Genomic DNA, 25,027 nt, shown 5'->3' on the forward strand with positions numbered 1-25,027 from the left:
GGATGCTTTGCTGGTGAAGATGGGCCATACGGCCTGCTGGCTCAGTGACGCTGCGGGCTGCAAGCAGGCAAGTCTGGGGACCCCCGTTCCCAGGACGCCGACATTGATGATCTTAAGGACATTAGTCCCACTCTATGTCAACACAAAATAAATTTGGAGAAAAATGCCAAACCAGTTATTGATCACCAATGACGGCTATATCCAAAGATGAAAGAAGTGGTAAGAAAGGAAATTTAAAGCTCCTTGAAGCAGGTATAATTTATCCTGTTGCTGATAGTCAGTGGGTAAGTCCTGTCCAATGTGTCCCTAAGAAGGGAGGTATCACTGTTGTTCCTAATGACAAAGATGAATTGATTCCGCAAAGAATTATTACAGGTTATAGGATGGTAATTGATTTCCACAAATTAAATAAAGCTACTAAAAAAGATTATTACCCTTTGCCTTTCATTGATCAAATGCTAGAAAGATTATCCAAACACACACATTTTTGCTTTCTAGATGGTTACTCTGGTTTCTCTCAAATACCCGTGTCAGTTGATGATCAAAAAAAGACTACTTTTACTTGCCCTTTTGATACCTTTGCTTATAGACGTATGCCTTTTGGTTTATGTAATGCACCTGCTACCTTTCAAAGATGCGTGATCGCTATATTCTCTGACTTTTGTGAAAAGATTTGTGAAGTTTTCATGGATGATTTCTCTATTTATGGATCCTCTTTTGATGATTGCTTGAGCAACCTTGATCGAGTTTTGTAGAGATGTGAAGAAACTAACCTTGTTTTGAATTGGGAGAAGTGCCACTTTATGGTTAATGAAGTTATTGTCTTGGGGCATGAAATTTCTGAAAGAGGTATTGAAGTTGATAAAGCTAAGGTTGATGCTATTGAAAAGATGCCGTGTCCCTAGGACATTAAAGGTATAAGAAGTTTCCATGGTCATGCCGGTTTTGTAGGAGGTTCATTAAGGACTTCTCTAAAATCTCTCGGCCTCTGACTAATCTCTTACAAAAGGATGTCCCTTTTGTCTTTGATGATGATTTTGTAGAAGCATCTGAAATACTTAAGAAAGCCTTGATTTCTGCACATATTGTTCATCACCTGATTGGAATTTACCATTTGAAATTATGTGTGATGCTAGTGATTATGCTGTAGGGGCTGTTCTAGGACAAAGAGTTGATAAAAAATTAAATGTTATTCAATATGCTAGTAAAACTCTAGACAATGCCCAGAGAAATTATGCTGCTACTAAAAAAGAATTCTTAGCAGTTGTATTTGCTTGTGATAAGTTCAGACCTTATATTGTTGATTCTAAAGTAACTATTCACACTGATCATGCTGCTATTAAATATCTTATGGAAAATAAAGATGCTAAACCTAGACTTATTAGATGGGTTCTCTTGCTACAAGAATTTGATTTGCATATTATTGATAGAAAGGGAAATGAGAATCCCGTTGCAGGCAACTTGTCTAGGTAAGAGAATGTTCTTGATGACCCACTACCTATTGATGATAGCTTTCTTAATGAACAATTACCTGTCATAAATGCTTCTTGTACTGCTCCATGGTATGCTGATTGTGCTAATTACATTGTTGCTAAATTTATACCACCTAGTTTCACATACCAGCAAAAGAAAAAGTTCTTCTATGATTTAAGACATTACTTCTGGGATGACCCACATCTTTATAAAGAAGGAGTAGATGGTGTTATTAGACGCTGTGTACCTGAGCATGAACAGGAACAGATCTTATGCAAGCACTAGTGCAGAACCAGGCTTTAGCGCCGGTTCATAAGGGCCTTTAGTGCCGGTTCCACAACCGGCACTAAAGAGTGGGGACTAAAGCCCCCCCCCTTTAGTACCGGTTCATCACGAACCGACACTAAAGTGCCACCACGTGGCACGAGCCAGGCCTGGGTGCACGTAGGACATTAGTACCGATTGGTAACACCAACCGGTACACACCAACCGGTACTAAATGGTTGGTGGTGTTTTGGTTTTATTTTTTATTTTTACTTTAATTTTGTGTTTTCAATTTTAGTGATTGTTTTACATTATAATGAGTTGTTAAATCATTAGGTGAAAGTACCACAGATTACTTTCGACTGGATGCATGTGGATCCTAGTTAAGTGATCAAGTATATGCCATATCCATATTATACTTGATCACCTAATTAAGTGATAGAGGTAATATGGATATGGCATATACTTGATCACTTAGCTAGGATCCATCTAGTTGAAACTAATCTACGGTTTCTTTCATAAATGATATAATAACTCATCATCACCATATTAATATAAAAACTCTTGCATCATATATATCATGACCAACAATGGTATATACTAGCTAGCTAAAAATCATCATAGTCATCTCATTGCCACTATTTAATCATCATATAGTCATTACCGCTATCTAATCACCACCAACACTAACTTAAAGAAGAAACATTCACTTGTACCAGAAGCAAAGATATCATCGAGTTCAACATGGTAATGATATTATAAGCGTTCATAACACCACAAAAGCAAATCACTCTTTGAGATTAAGTTCAGGACGAAGAACACGGACATGAGAGGACAAGTACTAAGAGCATGAACTAGCTAATCACTCCTCCCGTTCTCTCTCAGGTAAAATAGCATAGAACATGTATAGCTTTCATGATTCATCATATTGGAGCATACAGATGAACATGTCTCCTAAACGTGGGTTGCGCTTATGATTGCTGCCCCCTAGTACTTATCTGCGATCGTTCACAATTTTGCTCCAGTCTTTTACTATTAAGCATGTAACACCCTCGATGGGGCTATATCTCCCACGTGTCGAAGCACGACTTAGAGGCATAACCGCATTGAAAGCAATGTTGCAAGTGAGGTAATCTTCACAACAACCCATGTAATGAAATAGGGGAATAAGAGGTACATAGTTGGCTTACAATCGCCACTTCACACAATACATGAATAAATAATTACATTCATCCAAATACACGCAAGGTCCGACTACGGAACCAAAATGAAAGAAGACTACCTCAAAAGCTACACAGGTCCCCGATCGTCCCAACTAGGCTCCACTACTGATCAACTAAAACGAAACAACACAACGAACGCGATCTTCATCGAGCTCCTCCTTGAGCTCGGTTGCGTCACCTGCACGATATCATCGGCACCTACAAACTGGTTCTGGAAGTATCTGTGAGTCACAGGGACTCAGCAATCTCACACCCTTGCGATCAAGACTATTTAAGCTTATAGGTAGGGTAAAAGATATGAGGTGGAGCTGCAGCAAGCACTAGCATATATGGTGGCTAACATATGCAAATGGGAGCGAGAAGAGAAGGCAAAGGCACGGTCAAACAACTATGATCAAGAAGTGATCCTAGAACAACCTACGTCAAACATAACTCCAACAACCGTGTTCACTTCCCGGACCCCGCCGAGAAGAGACCATCACGTCTACACACGCAGTTGATGCATTTTAATTAAGATAAGTTTCGGGTTTTCTACAACCGGACATTAACAAATTCCCATATACCCATAACTGCGGGCACAGCTTTCGAAAGTTCAAATCCCTGTAGGGGTGTCCCAACTTAGCCCATCACAAGCTCTCACGGTCAACGAAGGATATTCCTTCTCCCAAGACAATTCGATCAGACTCGGCATCCCGGTTACAAGACATCCTCGACAGGGGTAAAACAAGTCCAGCAAGACCGGCCGACGCGCCGACATCCCGATAGGAGCTGCACATATCTCGTTCTCAGGGCACACCGGATAAGCAATCTGTACAACTAAAACCAGCCCTCGAGTTTCCCCGAGGTGGCGCTGCAAGGGGCTCTAGTTTGGACCAACACTTAGACAAGCACTGGCCCCGGGGGGGTTAAAATAAAGATGACCCTTGGGCTGGCCTAACCCAAGGGAAAAAGAGGCTAGGTAGCGAATGGTGAAATCAAGGTTGGGCCTTGCTGGAGGAGTTTTATTCAAAGCGAACTGTCAAGGGGTTCCCATTATAACCCAACCATGTAAGGAACGCAAAATCCGAGAACATAACACCGATATAACGGAAACTAGGGCGGCAAGAGTGGAACAAAACACTAGGCATAAGGCCGAGCCTTCCACCCTTTACCAAGTATATAGATGCATTAATTAAATAAGAGATATTGTGATATCCCAACAAAATATCCATATTCCAACAAGGAACAAACTCCAATCTTCACCTGCAACTAACAACGCTATAAGAGGGGCTGAGCAAAGCGGTAACATAGCCAAACAATGATTTGCTAGGACAAGGTGGGTTAGAGGCTTGGCTTAACAAAAAGGGAGGCATGATAAGCAAGTGGTAGGTATCGCAGCATAGGCATAGCAAAAGAGCGAGCAACTAGCAAGCAAAGATAGAAGTGATTTCGAGGGTATGGTCATCTTGCCTGAGATCCCGCAAGGAAGAAGAACGAGTCCACGAAGAAGACAAACGGACGTAGTCGAACGAATCCTCACAACACGACGTTACCGGATTACCGAGAAGAAGTACACCGGAAAGAAAGCAAACAACATATTAAGCAAATATCACATAACATGGCATGATGCACAACCAAGTATGATGCATGTCTGGTTTAATGAAGCATGCCATGGCCAACGAATGCACAAACAAACCTACAAATTAAGTGGAGCTCAATATGCAACGAGTTGCATATTGACGGAACACCACGTGACTTATTTAGTTCTCTCTCGTTTAGGCACCCAACAAGATTAAATGTTTTTAGCATGGCAAGAGGTGAAGCATAATGAAACTATCTATCTAGGCAAGTTTAAATGAGGCCGGAACAACAAAACAACAAGTCCGGAAACTCCTCATGTGCACATTTTAGGTTTGGTACTGATCTGCCCTAAACACAATTTTAGAGTTGTTAAACATGCAAAGCAAGTACACCATGTTAAACTAGGCATTTTTCTACCCCATTTACATATAAAGATTATTTAAAACCGAGCTACATTTATTAAGTTATGAATTAAAGCATTTTAACATATTGTTAGAGCAAATTTAAACAAACAACATTTTAACCATTTTAAACATAGATGAAAATGGCATATTATTAATCTACACATAATTCTAAGCATTTTTCATATATAACTTATTTCAATCTGGTGCACGGATGATGAGTTATTAAATGCATGAAACTAGGGGGGTTTTCTGTAAAACTGCTCTCTTCTAAAAAATAGACAAAATCGCCAGTCAATAAAAACACACTACGGGGCCAAAACTAGGGGGGATTGGGCCTCACCATGGGCCAAGCCCAGACAATGGAGGAGGCCCAAGAGGGGCCGGCTGGCTTGAGTCCATGGCGTGGGAGACCTGGAGAGGGCCCGGCTCGGGAGGAGCTGGGCCTTGGGCACCGCTGGGCCTGCCGATCGACGGGGAGGGCGCGGTCGATCTGGAATCGGTCAACGCGACAGGGGTGCTGCACTCAGCTCGTTTCTGAAGAAGAACGGCAGCGACAGGTAAACAGCGGCGCGATGTAGGGACTTGGCGAGGCGTCCTCGACGGGGACCCACCGGGAACTGGCCGGAACAGGATGGAGGTAACCCGCGATGAAGCTTGGGGCGGCATCCAGGGCACTGGCGGGATGCTCTCCGGCGAGGTCGGACAACAGCGGGAAAACGCGAGGCGAGGCCGCGGTCTTGGCGCAGAGGAGGCGTGTGGCTGCACTTGCAAAGGAGTGACCACGCAAAGACGGGGCCGGTGCTTTCCGTATCCGGCGCGGAGGAGGACGGGAATGGATTCCCGGTGGAACGAGGCAGGTCGGGGACGGCAATAGAGGAGCTCCAGGGCCACGAAGAGGATGCAGGGCACCATGAGGACGGGCGCAGGGACCTTGGGACCTGGTGTCCATGGCGGAGGCACCGGCGCTGGAGGGTCTTGGTGGCCGGATCGCGGCGCGGTGGGGCAGACGGGGTCCTGGAGGCGGGTGGTCTCGAAGAAGCGGGGCGGTGGCCATGGCATCAAGGCATAGCTCCTATTGAACGAACATGGAGAGAGAGAGAGATGTGAGAGGAGGGAGTAGAGGCAGGGAAGGAGAAGGAAAAGAGCGGGGGAGGTCTGGCTTGGTCGACGGCGGTCAACAGGGCGGCGGCGTTCTCGGGCTCACAGGCGACGAGGAGGAGGCAGGGAGCAGGGGGCCTCAGTTGCTGCTGCTGCGATTTGTGCGGCGCTGAAAAACAGGGAGGGTCAGAGAGGACTAGGATCGGGAGGAGAATAGTGGCTGGGTTGGTTCGATCGGATCTGGGAGGATCCCGAGGGGAACCAGAAAGAGTGGCGGCGACACGAGGTAGGATCCCTGGAAATTAGGTGGGTTGTCTAGGGCCTGGCGGTTGACAGCGGACTGTGCAGAAAGCTTTGGGCTGAGAGAAGAGAAGAGAGATGCAGCCCGACAACTGTTTCCGGAGACCGAAAATGTCCGACGTTTGACCGACTATATTGTCGCTATAGTTATCCGTTGGGGCGTCAAACGAACTCCGAATGCGACAAAAATTGACATGCGGCCTACCTACAACATAAAAACACTGCACGCCAACTTTCCTCCCATTCCGGGAACATTTTCCGGCCACTTATAAAATAATATTTCGGACATGCCTCGGGCGTGTGCAAGTGTGTCTGGGCTCAGAACGGACAACAGACGGAACAAGGAGACCGGGACGGATGCAAGTTTTCGAAAACATGCAGATGCAATGCGGATGATGACATGGAAAGATGCAACACGCAAGCGAAAGATAAGGCAACAACAGCGAATAACTGGAAGACACCTGGCGCAACGGTCTCGGGGCGTCACAACACTCCACCACTACGAGAGGATCTCGTCCCGAGATCTAGAATGGCACCAGAGGAACAACGGAAGAGGAAGAGGAGAGGTAAAGTTAAGTTGCTTCTTTGACAAACGAGTGATGCCAAAGAACCTTGAGAGGTTGAGCAAAATGAACGGAAGAAAACAACGAAGATGCACAAAGTTGAAAACACTCCATTATCAAAGAGGAACAAGAAAGAACAAATTCGGACATCACTCCGGTTGAAGAGTGATGCAAGACTTGATTGGCCAAAAGCACTTGAGCAGCGGACACAACAGTCCGGATAAAAGGATAAGCACGAAAAGAACACGATCCCGACAAAACAAGAAGATGAGTTGAAGATAGCAACATCACAATGCCTCCGTAATGAAAGAATAGAATGGAAATGGAATGAACGGAGGGAAAACAAGATCTTGGGATAGCATGCTAACAACAAATGCTAGAATTGAGTAGTTGAATTAACAACAACAAAAGAACAAGGTTGTAGTGGGCTTATGGAGAAACATCTCAAAATTTATGAGGTGAAAATTCTGCCACTAACGAAAACGATAGATTGGATTGATATCAACAAGGAGACGAGAACTTATTTCACCGGGAGGATAAAGAATAACTTGGGTCCTTTACAAGCACCATAGATAGCAACAATCCTTAGGGAAGGCTTTAGGTGAAATATAACCCAAGATAACTCCAAAGAAGAGATTGATGGATTTCAAATACCTCACTCTTAACAACATGTGAATCATGAAACATGAACTGAAATTATCAAGAACGACATAACACCACCTCAAAAGATAAGGTAGAAGGAATTGCACTTCGGAATGCCAGATGAAGAATACTTGAGCTCCTTTGAAAAGAATGTTGATGAACACTTCGAGAAGGAATTAAATCCTTGATGAACCATCGTGTAGAGCCTCCATGATGAACTCCGGTAATAAAAGGATGATAGAAAGAAAGGGAAGTTGATAATATAAGGTGGAGCCTTGAAATGATTAAATGAATCTCCGTGGTGAAATAATTGAAAAGGTTGGAACTCTGGGAAAAGAGAAGATGAAACAATTGAAATTACAAATTTGACGAGCCTCCAGAATAGGGAATTGAGTTCACCCGATGAAAATAAGAATTACATTATGCTTATCCTTCACCAATTTAAATTGATGACAAACAATGGATTTGGCATACTACTTATTCTCGTAGAAAGGATTAAGATAGATATAGTGTCAACTTGGAAAGGTCTTCAATGAAACACCAGTAGGATTGGAAAGAACGAGTGAATTGATATGATAACGAAGGAAGACACATCTTGAACGAACCACCGTAAGAATTAAATGAACGAAGTAAAGGATAAATCACAGGTAAGAATTAGCAAATGAACGAACAAACTTGAGACAATCTAGATACATGAGAACGAAGGGATCACAAACTGATTAGAGATCACTTGAACGATGCACCGGTAAGATTGGAGAATGATAGCTGAAAGCTGAGAATGAATAAGTCTTTTGAAATGATGGGCTCTGGATGGGTGAAAAGAATTCTCACAATCAAAACAATTATGAGAGGATGGCCTCGAACTAGAACCACGAATCTCTTAGAGAACGGATAAGATATGGAGGTAAAACTCTTCTTCGGTCTTCAAATGTTGAGAATGATGACGAGAAACACCACCAAGAATTATTGAGGCACACCGGAATGAAGAATGGAAAGGTTGAGCCAATGATGAAAAGAATTTGAAAGATCTTGGAGGAAGACATATGACTGATGATGAATCATTCTTACTTTAAACTTCGAAAGAATTTGGGAGTAACTCCAGGAAAAATTAGAAGAGTCAGGTAAGATCCTGGGAAAAGACCTGTGGGTTAGGGCCCACTCAAGAGAAACACCGTTGAAAAGATTACTTGAAAAAAAGAGATTGCACCGGTTGAATTAGAAGGCTTGAATGAGATAACATCCTCGAAAGAGCTTGAACGAATGTAGAGTGGAAACACAAATCTTCGAGATATCTTGAGCAGTCCGGAACAATAGAATAGCGTGCGTGGAATGATTATGAGGTGCACCGGCATGAGATGGTATTTGAAACGAGGAAAGGATATGATCAACAAAGCTTGAATTGGTTCCACTGGAGAAGAAAGAGAATGAATAATGATGAACTTGAGGCTCCGTTAGGATCTTCATGAGAATCACCGGACAAGAACATTGACGGAAAGAACGAAGAAACTTCACATCCATAAGATGGATACTTGATTAAGAAATCTGAGTCCTTGAAGAAAAAGGGGTGGGTGGGTGGGAAAACAAAGGCAACTTGGAACGAATGAAGAAAACACCATTGAGAAGAACTGATAATTGATCTTGCTAATGTTGAAATGATCGGATCCACTTGAAGAGAGACACACCGGTTGAAAAGGATTGACATGACAATCTTGATTAATAGGACGGATTAGTATTCACATCGGAGTATGAGAACACCGTTTAGGAAAGGTATGGAATCAACACTTGACATTGAAGCAACTCGAATACCACAACTCAAAAAAAACAAAGGATTGGCTTGGAAAATAAGCCGGAACAAACATATGATAGAGATTTCGTTCGAAGTTTTTGTGGTGGGGCCTACACAGGCTCGATCGTACAACACCATCATGTACAAGGCAGTGCACATGACATACGAAGCGTCCCTGAGTCAACATAGCCAAGGACTCTTTAAGACACAACGAGACCACTGTAAAACCAACCGTGGATAGGCAGACCACTAGACGTCGAACCCCAATTTCGTATCATACATCTGTCGGAAAGATATCCTAAGAGCTACTTGAATTCCCACTTATAAACTCCCGAAATTTTTTCCGGTTATGCAATCAGGTGTTGGGGATACAGGGGAAGCATAATATCTCACCCAAAAGTAACAAATCCTACATCCAGCTGTATCCATCCTTCAACACATAACCAAGAAACCTTCGGAAATCGTTTACCTCCACCTTTGAAAAGCATCCGTTATACGAGTTATGGCAATACTCCCGAACTCCCGCCCTAGTACTGGGTGGCGTCGAGGTTATCTCACTAACAACTGCATAAAAGATATTTTCGATGTCGGCGAAAAACTCAGGTATTCCAGAACTGCAACGATAAAATTGTGACGACAACACTTCGGAGCTCAACTCCCCGGGACACTGCCACAACCCCTAAATGTCAGGAGGCACTAAGAACAATGTTCTCGTCACGAAACCATCGGAACGATTCCAAGATACCCGCGTGATCCTAAAAAAATTAGTGAAATTTGAGAAGAGAAGAGTCAAAACTCTACGTCAGGATGCCTCACCAGAGCGACGAAGGGACTGAGGAGTAAAAAGAATTCCTAACTCTCCGATATATATAATTCCTAAATGACTCAAAAAAATTTTCTAGACTCAACAACGACAATGATTCGATCAAGCAGGGGGCTCCTAAGGTCGGGGAAGGCTCTGATACCAACTTGTAACACCCTCGATGCGGCTATATCTCCCACGTGTCGAAGCACGACTTAGAGGCATAACCGCATTGAAAGCAATGTCCCAAGTGAGGTAATCTTCACAACAACCCATGTAATGAAATAGGGGAATAAGAGGTACATAGTTGGCTTACAATCGCCACTTCACACAATACATGAATAAATCATTACATTCATCCAAATACACGCAAGGTCCGACTATGGAACCAAAATAAAAGAAGACTACCCCAAAAGCTACACAGGTCCCCGATCGTCCCAACTGGGATCCACTACTGGTCAACTGAAACGAAAAAACACAACGAACACGATCTTCATCGAGCTCCTCCTTGAGCTCGGTTGCGTCACCTGCACGATATCATCGGCACCTGCAAACTGGTTTTGTAAGTATCTGTGAGTCATGGGGACTCAGCAATCACACACCCTCGCGATCAAGACTATTTAAGCTTATAGGTAGGGTAAAAGATATGAGGTGGAGCTGCAGCAAGCACTAGCATATATGGTGGCTAACATATGCAAATGGGAGCGAGAAGAGAAGGCAAAGGCACGGTCGAACAACTATCATCAAGAAGTGATCCTAGAACAACCTACGTCAAACATAACTCCAACAATCGTGTTCACTTCCCGGACCCCGCCGAGAAGAGACCATCACGGCTATACACGCGGTTGATGCATTTTAATTAAGATAAGTTTTAGGTTTTCTACAGCCAGACATTAACAAATTCCCATCTTCCCATAACCGCGGGCACGACTTTCAAAAGTTCAAATCCCTGCAGGGGTGTCCCAACTTAGCCCATCACAAGCTCTCACGGTCAACGAAGGATTTTCCTTCTCCCAAGACAGTCCGATCAGACTCGGCATCCCGGTTACAAGACATCCTCGACAATGGTAAAACAAGTCCAACAAGACCGCCCGACGCGCCGACATCCCGATAGGAGCTGCACATATCTTGTTCTCAGTGCACACCGGATAAGCAACCCGTACAACTAAAACCAGCCCTCGAGTTTCCCCGAGGTGGCGCTGCAAGGGGCTCTAATTTGGACCAACACTTAGACAAGCACTGGCCCGGGGGGGTTAAAATAAAGATGACCCTTGGGCTGGGTGGGTTCCCATTATAACCCAACCGTGTAAGGAACGCAAAATCCGAGAACATAACACCGATATGACAGAAACTAGGGCGGCAAGAGTGGAACAAAACACCAGGCATAAGGCCGAGCCTTCCACCCTTTACCAAGTATATAGATGCATTAATTAAATAAGACATATTGTGATATCCCAACAAAATATCCATGTTCCAACAAGGAACAAACTCCAATCTTCACCTGCAACTAACAATGCTATAAGAGGGGCTAAGCAAAGCGGTAACATAGCCAAACAACGGTTTGCTAGGACAAGGTGGGTTAGAGGCTTGGCTTAACAAAAAGGGAGGCATGATAAGCAAGTGGTAGGTATCGCAGCATAGGCATAGCAAAAGAGCGAGCAACTAGCAAGCAAAGATAGAAGTGATTTCGAGGGTATGGTCATCTTGCCTGAGATCCCGCAAGGAAGAAGAACGAGTCCACTAAGAAGACAAACGGACGTAGTCGAATGAATCCTCACAACACGACGTTACCGGATTACCGAGAAGAAGTACACTGGAAAGAAAGCAAACAACATATTAAGCAAATATCACATAGCATGGCATGATGCACAACCAAGTATGATGCATGTCCGGTTTAATGAAGCATGGCATGGCTAACAAATGCACAAACAAACCTACAAATTAAGTGGAGCTCAATATGCAACGAGTTGCATATTGAGGAACACCACGTGACTTATTTAGTTCTCTCTCGTTTAGGTACCCAACAAGATTAAATTTTGTTAGCATGGCAAGAGGTGAAGCATAATGAAACTATCTATCTAGGCAAGTTTAAATGAGGCCGGAACAACAAAACAACAAGTCCAGAGACTCCTCATGTGCACATTTTAGGTTTGGTACTGATCTGCCCTAAACACAATTTTAGAGTTGTTAAACATGCAAAGCAAGTACACCATGTTAAACTAGGCATTTTCCTACCCCATTTACATATAAAGATCATTTAAAACCGAGCTACGGTTATTAAGTTATGAATTAAAGCATTTTAACATATTGTTAAAGCAAATTTAAACAAACAACATTTTAACCATTTTAAACATAGATGAAAATGGCATATTATTAATCTACACATAATTCTAAGCATTTTTCATATATAACTTATTTTAATCCGGTGCATGGATGATGAGTTATTAAATGCATGAAACTATGTGGGTTTTCTGTAAAACTGCTCTCCTCTGGAAAAATAGACAAAACCGCCAGTCAATAAAAAACACACTACGGGGCCAAAACTGGGGCGGACTCGGCCTCACCATGGTCCAAGCCCAGACAATGGAGGAGGCCCAAGAGGGGCCGGCTGGCTTGAGTCCATGGTGTGGGCGACGTGGAGAGGGACCGGCTCGGGAGGAGCTGGGCCTTGGGCACCGCCGGGCCTGGCGATCAACGGGGAGGGCGCGGTCGATCTAGAATCGGTCAAAGCGACATGGGCGCTACACTCAGCTCGTTTCTGAAGAAGAACGACAACGACAGGTAAACAGCGACGCGATGCAGGGACTTGGCGAGGCGTCCTCGACGGGGACCCGCCGGGAACTGGCTGGAACGGGACGGAGGCGACCCGCGACGAAGCTTGGGGCGGCATCCATGGTGCTGGCGGGATGCTCGCCGGCGAGGTCGGACAGCAGCGGGAAAACGCGAGAGCGGTCTTGGCACAGAGGAGCGTGGCTGCACTTGCAGGGGAGTGGCGACGCAAAGACGGGGTCGGTGCTTGCCGTATCCGGCGCGGAGGAGGACGGGAATGGATTTCCGGTGGACCGAGGCAGGTCGGGGACGACAAAAAAGGAGCTCCGGGGCCACGAAGAGGATGCTGGGCACCATGAGGACGGGCGCAGGGACCTTGGGACCTGGCGTCCATGGCGGAGGCAGCGGCGCTGGAGGGTCCTCGTGGCCGGATCGCGGCGCGGTGGGGCAAACGGGGTCCTGGAGGTGGGTGGTCTCGAAGAAGCGGGGCGGCGGCCATGGCATCGAGGCATAGCTCCTGTTGCACGAACAGGGAGAGAGAGAGATGTGAGAGGAGGGAGTAGAGGCAGGTAAGGAGAAGGAAAAGAGCAGGGGAGGTCTTGCCTGGTCGACGGCGGTCAACAGGGCAGCGGCGTGCTCGGGCTCACAGGCGACGAGGAGGAGGCAGGGAGCAGGGGGCCTCGGTTGCTGCTGCTGCGATTTGTGCGGTGCTGAAAAACAGGGAGGGGTCGGAGAGGACTAGGATCGGGAGGAGAACAGTGGCTGGGTTGGTTCGATCGGATCTAGGAGGATCCTAAGGGGAACCAGAAAGAGTGGCGGCGGCGCGAGGTAGGATCCCTAGAAATTAGGTGGGTTGTCTAGGGCCTGGCGGTTGACAGCGGACTGTGCAAAAAGCTTTGGGCTGAGAGAAGAGAAGAGAGATGCAGCCCGGCAACTGTTTCCGGAGACCGAATACGTCCGACGTTTGACCGACTATATTGCCGCTATAGTTATCCGTTGGGGCGTCAAACGAACTCCGAATGCGACGAAAATTGATAGGCGGCCTACCTACAACATAAAAACACCGCACGCCAACTTTCATCCCATTCCAAGAACATTTTCCGGCCACTTATAAAATAATATTCGGACATGCCTCGGGCGCGTGCAAGTGTGTCTAGGCTCAGAACGGACAACGGACGGAACAAGGAGACCGGGACGGATGCAAGTTTTTGAAAACATGCAGATGCAATGTGGATGATGACATGGCAAGATGGAACACGCAAGCGAAAGATAAGGCAACAACAGCGAATAACTGGAAGACACCTAGCGCAACGGTCTCGAGGCGTCACAAAGCATTCCTCGCTATTAGAAATCCTGAATGCACTAAAGTGCATTGTAGGATATCTTGGCAGTAAGCTAACAATATTCATGGTACCTTTAGTCTCGATCCAATCAGGCACAACATTCATCGGGAGTCCCTCTTGAAGAACATCGTATAGTAACATACTTAGCAACGAAGTTTAGCTTAAAAAATAATGTATGCAAAAGATGCACTGAGGAGAAATAGTAGAAATCTTGCCATCTTTCCTAAATATATGTGACCGTAGTTCAGTACGAACACTATTGGTCGCACATTTTGAGTACTAACATTTCTAAGTACAGGATTTTTTTTGTCTTGGCAGCATCAAGATCCTCAAGCCATGAAACATAATGACTTGTCTCCTCGCAGTTTAGTTCAGCCCCGGGACAGTGGACAGTCCTGTCTACCAAGCGCCGGACATGTTTGCTTGATTGGAAATAAGCTGTCAATAAAATTACTTGTCAACTATTTTTGAATAAACAATATCGAAGACATAAATATGGTTGATAAACTCACATAATGGTAGAACTAGAGGCATCTGCACATCGACCCAGATGTCTCTATTACCTTCAATATCATCTTCCGGACGAATATCAAAGGTGATAACCATATCAGGCTCAAATGCATAAGTCTTGCTGTAACGCCCCGAGACCGATGTGCCACGTGTCCTCCCATTATTCGCTGTTGTTGCCATGTCATTGCTTGCTTGTCATGCATCTCATATCATGTCATCATGTGCATCTCATTTGCATACATATTCGTCTCATGCATCTGAGCATTCTTCCCGTTGTCCGTTTTACATTCCGGCGCTCCGTTCTCCTCCGGTGGTCATTTCTACCTTTCTTTCATGTGTGGGGTTTAAACATCTCCGGATTGGACCGAGACTTGCCAAGCGTCCTTGGTTTACTACCGGTAGACCGCCTGTCAAGTTTCGTGCCATTTGGTCTTCGTTTGATACTCCAACGGTTAACCGAGGGACCGAAAAGGCCTCGTGTGTGTTGCAGCCCAACACCCCTCCATTTTGTCCCAAAACCCACCAAAACCTCCTCCATCATCTCGGTCGTTCGATCATGATCGCGTGGCCGAAAACCGCACCTCATTTGGACTCTCCTAGCTCCCTCTACCTATAAATATGTGGCTTCCCCCGAATTTTTTCGGATCTTTCCCTACCCTAACCCTAGTCTTCGTCCTCCTCCAGCCGCCGGACGTGTCCGACCGGGCCGGACATGTCCGCCCGTCCACGCGCCGCCGCCCCCAGCCTCTCTTGGACCGACACGTGGAAAGCACCGCCGCAGGCCCGCGAGCCCACGGCCGGCCCTCCGAGCCCATCTCCTCCGCGCGCCTGCCCCGAGCGAGGCCCGCCTCCACGCCGCTTCTTCCTCCGCACCGGCGCCGCCAGCCGCACTAGGCGCCATCGCCAGCCGCCGCTCCGCCGCGCGGGACCCTTGCCGGCGCCGCCACCCGACCTCACCGCCCCACTCCGCCTCCCTCGCTGCGCCCTCCGCCGCCCCGCGAGATCCGGCCGCAGGTGCCCGAGCTCCGCCGGATCCGACGCCCGCCGAGCTCGCCGGCGACCTTCCTCGTCTTCTCCGGTGACCGCGTCCTCCCTCCGGCCGTCGTCGTCCTCTCCGGTGAGATCCGGTGGATCGGGACGAGATCCACCAGGATCTCATCCAAACGCGGCCCCTCGATCCGGATCTCCTCGTCCCGGATATCCTCGTCCCGCGTTGACTTTTCGCGTAGGTATAAATTTCACCAAGTCCCCGAAATTCCCAGATTCATATGCCATTGTTCATCGCATCGTAACTTTGCATCCGTAGCTCCGTTTTGCGCGTGTAGCATATCAAAATGTTCGCCTCAGAGAGTACATCATTTCATCTCATTGCATCATTTTTATTTCAGTTGATCTTGATGCCCGAAATGCTACTGGAAGAGTGCTATTTGAGTTAATTGTCAGATCTGCTGCTCCAATTAGATATTTGTCATTTTTGCCATGATTATTGTGTGCATGATATGCCCCTGAGCTCTACATGTGTTTTGTTATATGTTTTGCCATCTTTCCAGAGGTGCAACCCATGTATTTTTGTGATGTGTGTGGTGACTAGCACAAGCTTGCAAAGTGGTGCATTCATTAATGCTGATTTCAGGGACTTAGCAATTCCACTAAGTCCTTGGACTATTTATCTCAATATGCCATATGTGCATGTTGTTTCCTAGTGATCCGTGCCTCTTTTGTGGATGATCAGTAAGGATGTTTTTTTAATCTTGTAGTGCTCTATCCATCCTTGTCTTTGTTCGCAATTATGGAGCACCCTATCTTGAGTCAATCGAGCTCTACTTTTGCTATTTCGTGAATCTGGGCAGATTGTCTACTTGTTAGCGATTTTGCCGAGGATGTTGTAGTTGATCCGTGCATGCTATGTTATTGTTCTTGCCATGTCTAGCTTGTATAATGTGTATTATTGATGGGTGTATGCTTAGATTGTCATGCCTTGCTCTGTATTGAGTGCATCGAGCTCGTTAACATGCCTACTTGATATCTGATTTGCATGCTCCAGTTTTCCACCAAGTCTGTAACCTGATTATGTTTTTTTGCCATGTTCACATGCTTGCAAATGTATTTTCTGATCCCTTTTGGATCCTAAGGGACTTTTGTTAAGCTCTTTGAGTAGCTCCATGCCATGCTTTACTTTGCCATGTTCAGGCCCTGTAGCATATAGTTTGCATGCTCCAAAGTGTGCTACCTGATCTGTAATTCCAGACAAGTGTTAATCTCACTAAGTCTGAAATCTGTTTACCAAATGCACTTTTGCCATGCTTGTTTGAACCTGTTAATGGATGAATTGGCCCTAGCTCAGTGTTCATCTTTTGTTAAGCATCATGAGTGGATCCATGCCATGTATTTCGTTGCCACGTTTGAGTGCTGTAGCATGCTCATCTTGTTGCATTCAGTTGGCTACTTGCTGTAAATCGCAGACCGGTGTCATATTTGAATCGCTTGCCATTTCCAAACCGTAACTCCGATTCCGGTGATCTTTATATCGTTTTCAAGCGATTTCATCTCACCTTTCCAGTGGCACACTTGGATTTCCAAGTTGAGTCCAAGTTCATTCATTTCCTTGTCAAATCATGCATATGCATCGCATACCGCATCTCGCATATCATACCATGTTCATGTGTGGTTTGTTTACTATGTTGTGTGCTTCTTTCCGGTGTTTGCTTCTTTGGGTTGGTTCCGGTAACATCGTGTTGTGAGGATTCGTTCGACTACGTCCGTTTATCTTCTTCATGGACTCGTTCTTCTTCCTTGCGGGATTTTAGGCAAGATGACCATACCCTCGAAATCACTTCTATCTTTGCTTGCTAGTTGCTCGCTCTTTTGCTATGCCTATGCTGCGATACCTACCACTTGCTTATCATGCCTCCTACTTTGTTGAACCAAGCCTCTAACCCACCTTGTCCTAGCAAACCGTTGCTTGGCTATGTTACCGCTTGGCTCAGCCCCTCTTATAGCGTTGTTAGTTGCAGGTGAAGATTGAAGTTTGTTCCTTGTTGGAACATGGAGATGTTGTTCCTTGTTGGAACATGTTTACTTGTTGGGATATCACAATATCTCTTATTTAATTAATGCATCTATATACTTGGTAAAGGGTGGAAGGCTCGGCCTTATGCCTGGTGTTTTGTTCCACTCTTGCCGCCCTAGTTTCCGTCATATCGGTGTTATGTTCCCGGATTTTGCGTTCCTTACGTGGTTGGGTAATAATGGGAACCCCTTGACAGTTCGCCTTGAATAAAACTCCTCCAGCAATGCCCAACATTGGTTTTACCATTCGCCACCTAGCCTTTTCCTTTCCCTTGGGTTCTGCAGACTCAAGGGTCATCTTTATTTTAACCCCCCGGGCCAGTGCTCCTCTGAGTGTTGGTCCAAACTAGAGTCCTGTGCAGCGCCCCCTCGAGGAAACTCGAGGTTTGGTTTTAGTTGTATGGAGAGCTCATCTGAGTGTGCCCTGAGAACGAGATATGTGCAGATCCTATCGGGATTTGTCAGCACATTCAAGCGGTGTTGCTGGATTTGTTTTAACTTGTCGAAGTGTCTTGTAGAACCGGGATACCGAGTCTGATCGGAACGTCTCGGGAGGAGGTCTATTCCTTCGTTGACCGTGAGAGCTTGTCATGGGCTAAGTTGGGACTCCCTGCAGGGATTTGAACTTTCGAAAGCCGTGCCTGCGGTTATGGGCAGATGGGAATTTGTTAATGTCCGGTTGTAGATAACTTGAACCTTAACTTAATTAACATGAATCAACCGCGTGTGTTACCGTGATGGTCTGTTTCCGGCGGAGTCCGGGAAGTGAACACGGTGTTGGAGTTATGCTTGACGTAGGTTGTTTTAGGATCACTTCTTGATCATACTTTTATCGACCGTGCTTTGCCTTCTCTTCTCGCTCTCATTTGCGCATGTTAGCCACCATATATGCTAGTCGCTTGCTGCAGCTCCACCTCATATCTTTACCTTACCTATAAGCTTAAATAGTCTTGATCGCGAGGGTGTGAGATTGCTGAGCCCCCGTGACTCACAGATACTTCCAAAACCAGTTTGCAGGTGCCGATGAGTCCGTGCAGATGACGCAACCAAGCTCAGGAGGAGCTCGATGAAGATCTTGTCCTTTGTGTTGTTTCGTTCTAACTGATCAGTAGTGGAGCCCAGTTGGGGTCGATCTAGGACCTTGTCGCATTTGGGGTTCTTCTTTTATTTTGGTTCCGTAGTCGGACCCTGATTGTATTTGGCTGATGTAATGCTTTATTCATGTATTTGTGTGAAGTGGCGATTGTAAGCCAACTATGTATCTTTTCCCTTATGTATTACTTGGATTGTGTGAAGATTACCTCACTTGCGACATTGCTTTCAATGCGGTTATGCCTCTAAGTCGTGCTTCGACACGTGGGAGATATAGCCGCATCGAGGGCGTTACAAGTTGGTATCAGAGCCTTGCCCGACCTTAGGAGCCCCCATTGCTTGACCGTTTTTAGCGGACGAGTTGTGTCTAGAAAAATGTTTTGAGTCATTTAGGAATTATATATCGAAGAGTTTAGGAATTCTTTTTACTCCCCAGTCTCCTCATCGCTCTGGTAAGGCATCCTGATGTAGAGTTTTGACTCTTCTCTTCTCAAATTTCACTAAATTTTTTTTAGGATCACGCGGGTATCTTGGAATCGTTCCGATGGTTTTGTGACGAGAACATTGTTCTTGGTGCCTCCTGTCATTTAGGGGTTGTGGCAGTGTCCCGGGGAGTTGAGCTCCGAGGTGTTGTCGTCACAATTTTATCGTTGCAGTTCTGGAATACCTGAGTTTAGTACGCCGACATCGAAAATCTCTTTTATGCAGTTGTTGGTGAGATAACCTCGATGCCACCTAGTACTGGGGCGGGAGTTTGGGAGTATTGCCATAACTCATATAATGGATGCTTTTCGAAGGTTGAGGTAGACGATTTCCGAAGGTTTCTTGGTTATGTGTTGAAGGATGGATACAGCTGGATGTAGGATTTGCTAGTTTTGGGTGAGATATTATGCTTCCCCTGTATCCCCAACACCTGATTGCATAACCGGAAAGTTTCGGGAGTTTATAAGTGGGAATTCAAGTAGCTCTTAGGATATCTTTCCGACAGAGGTATGATATGAAATTGGGGTTCGACGTCTAGTGGTCCGCCTATTCACGGTTGGTTTTACAGTGGTCTCGTTGTGTCTTAAAGAGTCCTTGGCCATGCCGACTCGGGGATGCTTCGTATGTCATGTGCACTGCCTTGTACATGATGGTGCTGTACGATCGAGCCCGTGTAGGCCCAACCACGAAAACTTCGGATGAAATCTCTATCACATGTTTGTTCTGGCTTATTCTGCAAGCCAATCATTTGTTTTGTTTTGAGTTGTGGTATTCGAGTTACTTCAATGTCAAGTGTTGATTCCATCCCTTTCCTAAATGGTGTTCTCATATTCCTATGTGAATACTAATCCTTCTCCATCATCGAGTTTGTCATTTCAATTTCTTTTCACCAGCGTGTTTTCTCTTCAAGTGGATCCGATCATTTCAACATCAGCAAGATCAATTATCATTTCTTCTCAACGGTGTTCGTTTCATTCGCAATAGTGTTTTCCCACCCACCCACCCTTGTTTTCTTGAAGGATTCAAATTTCTGAATCAGGTATCCATCTTATTGATGTGTAGTCTCTCCATCCTTTTCCTTCAAAGTTCTTATCCGGTGATTGTCATGAAGATACTAACGGAGCCTTAAGTTCGTCATTCGTCATTCTTTTCTTCTCTGGTGGATTCATATCAAGCTTTGGTGTTGATCATATCCTTTTTCCTCGTATCAAATGCCTTCTCATAACGGTACACCTCATAATCTTTCACCGCTCGCTATTCTATTGTTCCGGAGTGCTCAAGATATCTCGAAGATTCATGTTTTCCACTCTGCATTCGTTCAAGATCTTTCGAGGTTGTTATCTCATTCAAGTCATTTAATTCAACCGGTGCAACCTCTCTTTCAAATCATTCAATGGTATTTTCTTTTCAGTGGGCCCTAACCCACAGGTCTATTCCCAGGATCTTACCTGACTCTTCTTATTTCCAGGAGCTATCCTCAAATTTCTTTTTGAAGTTTGACGTAATAATGAATTGTCATTAGTCAAATGTCTTTCTCCAAGATCGGTTAAATTCTTTTCATCGTTGTCTCAACCTTTCCATTCTTCATTCCGGAGTGTCTAAATAATTCATGGTGGTGTTTCTCATCGTCATTCTCGGATTTTGAAGACCGAAGAAGAGTTTCTCTTTAATCTTGCTCCATTCTTTTCAAGATTCGTGATTCTAGCTTGTTGCCATCCTCTCGTAATTGTTTTGATCGTGAAAAAATTCTTTTCACCTATCCGGAGCAATTCAAGAGTCTTCTCAGTTTGTTATCCGGAGTCCATGAATTCAGGTTTATTCATTCTCAGCTGTCAGTTATCATTCTCCTATCTTACCGGTGCTTCGTTCAAGTAATCTCTAATCAGTTCGTGATCCCTCCGTTCTCTTGTATCTAAATTCTCTCAAGCACCTTCGTTCATTTGCTAATTCTTACTGGTGATTCACCCCTACTTCGATCATTTTTCAATTCTTACGGTGGTTCTTCCAAGATTTTGTCTTCCTTCATTCATCATATTAATTCATTCGTTGTTTCAATCCTACCGGCGGTTCATTGAAGACGTTCTCAAGTTATGTTATATCTATCTTAATCCTTTCTACGAGGATAAGTAGTTTGCCAAATCTGTTGATTGTCATCAATTTAATTGGTGAAGGATACGCATAACGTAATTCTTATTCTTGCTTCATCCAAGTGATTAATTCCTTATTCCGGAGGTTCATCAAATTCTCGATTCAAGTTGTCCATCTTTATTTTCCGGAGCTCAAAGTTATTTCAATTATCATTCCAAAGATCCATCAAATCATTGCAAGGATTCACCTTGTGTTTTCTACCTCTCTTTCCTTTCGTTTGATCATTCTTTTCTTATCGGAGTTCTTCATGGAGACTGTACATGATGGTTCATAAAGGATTTAATTCCTTCTCGAAGCGTTCACCAACATTCTTTTCTGAGGAGCTCATGCTTTCTTCATCTTGTAATCCGGAGTGCAATTCCTTCTACCATATCATTGGAGGTGGTATTATGTCATTCTTCATAATTTGAGTTCATGTTTCATGATTCACATGTTGTTAAGAATGAGATATTTTAAATCCATCAACCTCTTCGTTGGAGTTATCTTGGGTTAATTTTCACCTAAAGCCTTCCCTAAGGATTGTTGCTATTTATGGTGTTTATAAATGACCCAAGCTATTCATCTATCCTCCCGGTGAAATAAGCTTCTCGTCTCCTTGTTCTTATCAATCCAATTCTTCTTCCCGTGAGTGGCAGGTTGTCACCTCATAATTTGAGATGTATCCCATAAGACCATATCAAGTTTACCCTTTTCGTTGTGGGTTTTTCCAACAACTCCGTTCGACCCTTCTCCTAAAGATGCCTTTTTCAAGCTTTTTTGTGGCATAAGATGGCATTTTCTTCTCCATTCTTTTATTTCAATTATCTATCTTCTATTCTTTTGTTCCGGAGCCATTGCGATGTTTCTCTTTTCTCTCATCATCTTGGATCATGCTCTTTTCGTGTTTACCCATCTAACCGGAGTGTTGTGTCATCTCTTCTAGTTCTTTTCACCTTATCAAGTCTTTCATCTCTTTTCAAATGAAGTGCTGCCCGAATTTGTAATTCCTTGTTTCCTCTTCCCTAACGGAGTGTTTTCCACTTTGTTCATCTCTGTTGTATTATTCTTTTCAATTTGTTCAACCTCTCAAGGCTCGTGGTTTCACTCATTTGTCAAAGAAGCAACTTAGTTTTACCTCTTCTCTTTTCTCTTCCGTTTCCCTCCGGTGCCATTCTAGATCTCGGGTCGAGATCCTCTCATAGTGGTGGGGTGTTGTAACGCGCCGAGACCGATGTGCCACGTGTCTTCCCGTTATTCGCTGTTGTTTCCATGTCATTGCTTTCTTGTCATGCATCGCATATCATGTCATCATGTGCATCTCATTTGCATACATATTCGTCTCATGCATCCAAGCATTCTTCCCGTTGTCCATTTTACATTCCGGCGCTCCGTTCTCCTCCGGTGGTCATTTCTACCTTTCTTTCATGGGTGGGGTTTAAACATCTCCGGATTGGACCGAGACTTGCCAAGCGTCCTTGGTTTACTACCGGTAGACCGCCTGTCAAGTTTCGTGCCATTTGGTCTTCGTTTGATACTCCAACGGTTAACCGAGGGACCGAAAAGGCCTCGTGTGTGTTGCAGCCCAACACCCCTCCATTTTGTCCCAAAACCCACCAAAACCTCCTCCATCATCTCGGTCGTTCGATCATGATCGCGTGGCCGAAAACCGCACCTCATTTGGACTCTCCTAGCTCCCTCTACCTATAAATATGTGGCTTCCCCCGAATTTTTTCGGATCTTTCCCTACCCTAACCCTAGTCTTCGTCCTCCTCCAGCCGCCGGACGTGTCCGACCGGGCCGGACATGTCCGCCCGTCCACGCGCCGCCGCCCCCAGCCTCTCTTGGACCGACACGTGGAAAGCACCGCCGCAGGCCCACGAGCCCACGGCCGGCCCTCCGAGCCCATCTCCTCCGCGCGCCTGCCCCGAGCGAGGCCCGCCTCCACGCCGCTTCTTCCTCCGCGCCGACGCCGCCAGCCACACCGGGCGCCATCTCCGGCCGCCGCTCCGCCACGCAGGACGCTCGCCGCCCCACTCCGCCTCCCTCGCCGTGCCCTCCTCCGCCCCGCGAGATCCGGCCGCAGGTGCCCGAGCTCCGCCGGATCCGACGCCCGCCGAGCTCGCCGGCGACCTTCCTCGTCTTCTCCGGCGACCGCGTCCTCCCTCCGGCCGTCGTCGTCCCCTCCGGTGAGATCCGGTGGATCGGGACGAGATCCACCGGGACCTCATCCAAACGCGGCCCCTCGATCCGGATCTCCTCGTCCCGGATATCCTCGTCCCGCGTTGACTTTTCGCGGAGGTATAAATTTCACCAAGTCCCCGAAATTCCCAGATTCATATGCCATTGTTCATCGCATCGTAACTTTGCATCCGTAGCTCCGTTTTGCGCGTGTAGCATATCAAATTGTTCGTCTCAGAGAGTACATCATTTCATCTCATCATTTTCATTTGAGTTCATCTTGATGCCCGAAATGCTATTGTAAGAGTGCTATTTGAGTTAATTGTCAGATCTGCTGCCCCAATTAGATATTTGTCATTTTTGCCATGATTATTGTGTGCATGATATGCCCCTGAGCTCTACATGTGTTTTGTTATATGTTTTTCCATCTTTCCAGAGGTGCAACCCATGTATTTTTGTGATGTGTGTGGTGACTAGCACAAGCTTGCAAAGTGGTGCATTCGTTAATGCTGATTTCAGGGACTTAGCAATTCCACTAAGTTCCTTGGACTGTTTATCTCAATATGCCATATGTTCATGTTGTTTCCTAGTGATCCGTACCTCTTTTGTGGATGATCAGTAAGGATGTTTTTTTAATCTTGTAGTGCTCTATCCATCCTTGTCTTTGTTCGCAATTATGGAGCACCCTAGCTTGAGTCAATCGAGCTCTACTTTTGCTATTTCCTGAATCTGGGCAGATTGTCAACTTGTTAGCGATTTTGCCGAGGATGTTGTAGTTGATCCGTGCATGCTATGTTATTGTTCTTGCCATGTCAAGCTTGTATAATGTGTATTCTTGATGGGTGTATGCTTAGATTGTCATGCCTTGCTCTGTATTGAGTGCATTGAGCTCATTAACATGCCTACTTGATATCTGATTTGCATGCTCTAGTTTTCCACCAAGTCTGTAACCTGATTATGTTTTTTTGCCATGTTCACATGCTTGCAAATGTATTTTCTGATCCCTTTTGGATCCTAAGGGACTTTTGTTAAGCTCTTTGAGTAGCTCCATGCCATGCTTTACTTTGCCATGTTCAGGCCCTGTAGCATATAGTTTGCATGCTCCAAAGTGTGCTACCTGATCTGTAATTCCAGACAAGTGTTAATCTCACTAAGTCTGAAATCTGTTTACCAAATGCACTTTTGCCATGCTTGTTTGAACCTGTTAATGGATGAATTGGCCCTAGCTCAGTGTTCATCTTTTGTTAAGCATCATGAGTGGATCCCTGCCATATATTTCGTTGCCACGTTTGAGTGCTGTAGCATGCTCATCTTGTTGCATTCAGTTGGCTACTTGCTGTA

Source organism: Triticum aestivum, chromosome 5A, assembly GCF_018294505.1.
Source record: "Triticum aestivum cultivar Chinese Spring chromosome 5A, IWGSC CS RefSeq v2.1, whole genome shotgun sequence".
NCBI classification, from domain to species: domain Eukaryota; kingdom Viridiplantae; phylum Streptophyta; class Magnoliopsida; order Poales; family Poaceae; genus Triticum; species Triticum aestivum.